A 4,985-nucleotide genomic window follows, 5' to 3' on the forward strand; every position below is an offset into this window, starting at 1 on the left:
CAGGAAACCTCCCCTCCCCCTCTGCCTGGCCAGGAAAGCAAGAGCAGGAGGAAGTCCCACGCAGGGCAGATCCCTGTGCAGCCTCCTGAACTCCAGGCGCCTTCCGAGCCTCCCTGGGGTCCCCCGCCCTTCCTCCTGGGACGGGAGGGAGAATTTGGCCCGGGTCCTGCGTGTCCAGATGAAAGAGACTAGGGGGAAATGCTACCCAAGGCTGGAACGCAGGGCCAAGGCAAGAATCGCCCTCAGAATTTCAGATCGTCAGCGCAGGACTCCATCCCCCGACCGTGCACTGGGTGGGTGGTCCCAAATTCCCCCTTCTCCCTGCTACGATGTTTCCATCCTTAAGGTTTTGACCATTTATGACACATTTTGTGTATAGGAGTTTTGTGGACCCCACAGAGTCTCCTCCCAGTGTCAGAATTAAGGTCGATGTTGGGGTCAGAAACACAGTCCCAAGGAGCAGACTCAACTGACATTTGGATTGTGAGCTCCCGTGGATCAGAGGTCCTGACACGTGGACGCTTCTAAACTAAGTTAAAGTTTAGCTTAGCGAACGAGTACAGCTAAATCGACAGCGCCTCGTTTGTCCTGATTGTACTAAGAAATGCACTAAGGAAGTGGGCAGGATACTTTGGAGTTGGCCTCAACTCATCATAAAATGTCAACACTTTGGATTTGTAATGGTCTTTCTTCAAAGGACATTTTTTTTGTCACTTGGTATATAGTTTTTGTTATTGTTTGTTTCAGCTTTTTAATTCAGACTATAAAATACTAGGGCAAGAGGAAAGAACCCAGGAAGAGACAAATACAAGGGAAACATTTCGGCTGTGGCCATAGTGAAAAGACTTGGTCCTTTCCAGGTCTTTGAGCCCCATGTCCCTTTGAAGCAGATACGGCAGAGATCTTGGGATGGGGAGAGATCTTGGAATGGTGGGAAGACTCGGAAAGTACAGTTAGAGGACCCAAGCAAAAGACCTGGGCCTCATTTCCTCAACCGAGGTTATAAAGACAGAATGAAACAGTGGGTGGACTATTCTTCACAAGCCATAGGATATACAGGGAAAACACTTTAGTTATTGAGACGTCTGCAAATTGTTTACAAGTCGTGATTCATGCGCTCTGGTTGTGAAATGGATGGGGGAGGGGCTCCAGATCTGGGAGCAGGATATGGGGGGCAGGTCTGAAGGGCTTTGACCTGCTGATGAATCTCCTTCCCTACTGCTATGGTTGAAGTGCCTTCTCCCCGTTCATCTGTTGAAGACCTCATGTCCCTCGTGACTATATCTGGAGTCTGTAGGATATTAAAAGATTAAATGAGGTCAACGAGGGTGGGGCCCTTATCTAACAGGACTGTGGACTTCCAAGAGAGAGCTCTGCCAAGGGAAAACAGAAGAAACCAGCTCTCCCTGAGCCATGAAGGGCTCACCGGGGTGCATCCCGCTAGCATCCCGATGGCAGTCTTCCAGCATCCGCGACTGTGAGAAGTAACTTGCTGTGTATACCACTCCATGAGGGCTACCAGAGCCGACTAAGACAAAAACGTCTTCCCTTAGAGCTAAGTGCCCCTCCCTACCACCTCCACCACCTGGCGTTTTGCTCAGCACTTCCATCCACCCGTCGTCGTCGTCCTCGTCGCCGTCTCATTCTTAATTCATAACCGTGAGAGCTGGAATTGGCAAGATTTATTTTTAAATGGAGAAGTTAAGACTAAGAAAGATTAAATGACTGAAAGTCAGGCTGAAGGAGCAAACTAGGACCTGAGTTGCTTCAGACGACAGCCAGACTCAGTCTTAAGTCGGTGCCAGATTCTGAGGGTAGAAAGATGAATGCGGTTGAGGTGTAGGGAGGGCACAGGCAGGTCAGGAAAAGAAACACGTGAGCAAATGATTACAGAAATGTCTTCTGGGGTGAACTGATTCAGCAAGTGTGAGGGGCGGTCAGTCCAGGTGGAGGAAGAAGGGAAATAGGTCTTTGGAGGGTGCCGTGGAGTGAAGGAAGGGCAGATATAACTCAGATGCCATTGGACATAGGTACTCCATTTCCCTGCCAGAGATTCTTGCTGGCCTCCCTTGGGCTCTGGTCAATGGGGAGAATCAAACTTAGAGAGCAAGGCAGAGTCCTGAAGGAGCTGTGTCCCGAAGGAAACAATAGGAAACTCTTCAATTAGGTTCATATTCACACTTGGGTAGTAAATTGCCTTTGTTTGTTAGACCTGAGGGTCTCATAAGGATACGTCTGTAACCGTTTGTAAGTAAATGAAATGTACCTTAATTAAAAGGTAAAAACTGTACACCGTTGGCCAGCAAGGTCCTACCCCCTTGGTCAGTGTTTTTTTTTACAGAATCGCTGGTCTCCAGAGGCACGTTTTTCTGGACTGAGGACGTGATCATCCCTCACAATAGGAATGCAGATAATGACCTTCATTAATGAAGGAACAAACATCTGTCCCCTTTCGGGAGCCATAGTACAAGTTCTTACCGTATAGTCTAGTCGGGTGGGAAGATTCGCCTATCTTCTGTTTTCTTTGTGGGTGCAATTTGCATACTTGTGTTTATCACGGCTTTCATTCACTCTGGTTTTCGAGGATTTATCACATCGCAAGGCTCAAATACCCTCTCTAGGGGAGGGACTACACGTTATGAGAGACATGGGCCCAGCAGGGGTGTTTGTACTTTAGAGCCCCTCTCCTAGAAACTGAGTTTCCCCGGGCCTGCCCATCTCCCCAGGGTACTCATTCTGAGCACCCGGCCAACAGCCAATTTAAGGTCTGGCTCTGGGATTTGAGCTTCTCCCTGCCTGGCACTGAATGAACACCACCACCTCCACCTCACTGGAGACCTCATTAGGACTTGAACTCTGGTCTTTGTTCCTTCCCAGCGGGTTCTTTTCAGAGGGAAAGGTGGGAAGAGGAGGGGGGTCAGGTAAGCCCACAGCTCCCAGAGCAGCAGGAGTCCAACAGCCTCTGAGATCCGGAAAGTTGAGTAAACAAGCAATTACTGGAGAGAGAGACTAAAGCAGCAACCGGAGAAGCAGCTTAGCTAATTCGATTCTACTCCCCGCAGGAGAAGACAGCGCCTTCCTCTAGCCCTCCTCCTACCCAGCTTCTTGGGGCTAATTCCAGCAGCCTCTGTCTGCCTTTCAAGTGAAATTCCACCCTTAAGCACCAGCAGGGTCCCAGGAGTAAGAGGAAGACCTTTATCGAGACTGAATTCTTGGCTTGGCCAACGTCCCCACTGCTCTTTGTTGTAAGGAGAAAGAATACAGTCTGTAAAGCTCTCTCCCTTCACACCCCGGGGCCTTTGGATCTCTTTGCCAGAGAGGAGCTAAGAAAGAAGGAGGTGACTCAGAACTCGCTTCTCAGAACCTGGAGTGGGAACCCAGCTGGGCTGCAGGAAGTGTGGGGTCGGGAGTGAAAGAACCCCCACATCCATTCCCCGCTTTTAGCTCCTAGCAGCCTCCTGCCTACTGCTAGGCCCCATGAGTTCACTTCCTCTGCTTCTGCTGACATCAGTGCAGATCTTGTCACAGAAAGGCCTCCACATAGATAAGGCTGGGTTCCTGCCATTACTACCTTCAGAGATTTGATCATTTCGTAGAGTTTCAGCGGAGAGGTTAAAAAAAATTTCCGGACATTGAAACATGTCGGTGAACAACAATACAAGGCAACTTACAGTAGATTCCACCTGGGCTTTTTCCTCTTAAAAGAATCTCAAAATGGCTACAAGCCTGCATTTGGTTCCCAAAACTCACATGGTGGAAGGGAAGAATGGATTCCCACTGACCTTTCCATCCTCACTTGGCATACCCACATCCACACACAAAATTTAAATGTAATAAAAATGTTTAAATAAATAAACTGGTCTCTCAGGCTGCTGCCGAAGTCCTGATCCTCCTACCTCCCTCCACCTGTGCTAGGATTACAAACCACCACGCCCTGTTTCTCAGCTGCGTTACTGTCCCCAGCCCTCTAGCTGCCCCTTTCTGCCGGACTTTCCTCTTCACCCGTTCTAACTTCCTGTTTCAGGCTGTGTTAGACCTAGATGTGTATATATCCGACTGGATTCCACGTTCTCTCTCAAAAGCCTTCCTTAGTACCCAGGGCCACTTCTGTTTTCAGGCAAGCATTCCCCCATCTTTTAGGATGAAACCATACTCGTCATCTGGCACGCCTAGCCTTTTGTAGTCTGATCATTCTTAATCCGTGAGTCTATGCCTGACCCCTCAGGAACGAAGCATTTTAAGGTACACAGCCACAACTCTCCTGGTCTCAGGACCTTTTTGTACACGACACTCCTATCAGCCTGAAATGAATTTCCTCATACTCCAAACTCAGCTGATTCCATCTGGAAATCAGTATAAAATAACGCCCCTCCCCTATTACTGTAGGTTCACACAATGTGTCACAGCTCTGGCGGGAGAGGTGTCCTGGCCTTCAGGAGCTAAGAAGAACTACAGAGTCATATGCAGCACGACAAACGTCATACAAGAGATTTATTGGGCAAGACCTAAGACGGTGGCAGCTTCTGCCCAATGAGAAGCAGCAGGGACCTGACAGGGCACAGGCTTATATGGGGTTTCCTGGGGGTGGGGTTTTGCAGGGTGGAGATTTCCAGTGTAGGGATTGGTGGGATTTCAAGTTCTGAGTCTGGAGCAAGCCTAGAGATTGGTGGGTTTTTGAGTTTGGGGATTGGTGGGTTTTTGAGATCAGGGATTGATGGGGTTTGGTGAGTTTTCAAACTGGAAGTGAGCTCAAACTTTTTACCCTAGGATTATCGCATTCCACCTGCATTGTAACGATCAATGTCTCCATCCTTCTCCTGTCTAGTCATCAAGTTCTTTATCCATAGATCCTTATCTAGGTAGTGATGGCTGAATAAGAGGCTTACCAACAGGCAGAAGGGCTCATAGAGGAGATGGGATGTCAGAAACCGTTAATACCATCAAATTATATCGTAAGATGAGTAACTCCTTAGTTACCAGTTAGA

At 48.6% G+C, this 4,985-nt stretch overlaps 1 long non-coding RNA gene across 1 annotated transcript; it reads left to right on the forward strand.

Moving 5' to 3' along the window:
• Positions 1–210: 210 nt before the first annotated feature.
• On the forward strand, positions 211–3,856 carry LOC116911717. Its single transcript, XR_004389335.1, has 2 exons — positions 211–293; positions 2,342–3,856. It is a non-coding gene; the product is annotated as an uncharacterized LOC116911717 (long non-coding RNA).
• Positions 3,857–4,985: the final 1,129 nt, after the last annotated feature.

This window comes from Rattus rattus, chromosome 10, assembly GCF_011064425.1.
Source record: "Rattus rattus isolate New Zealand chromosome 10, Rrattus_CSIRO_v1, whole genome shotgun sequence".
Lineage (NCBI taxonomy): Eukaryota > Metazoa > Chordata > Mammalia > Rodentia > Muridae > Rattus > Rattus rattus.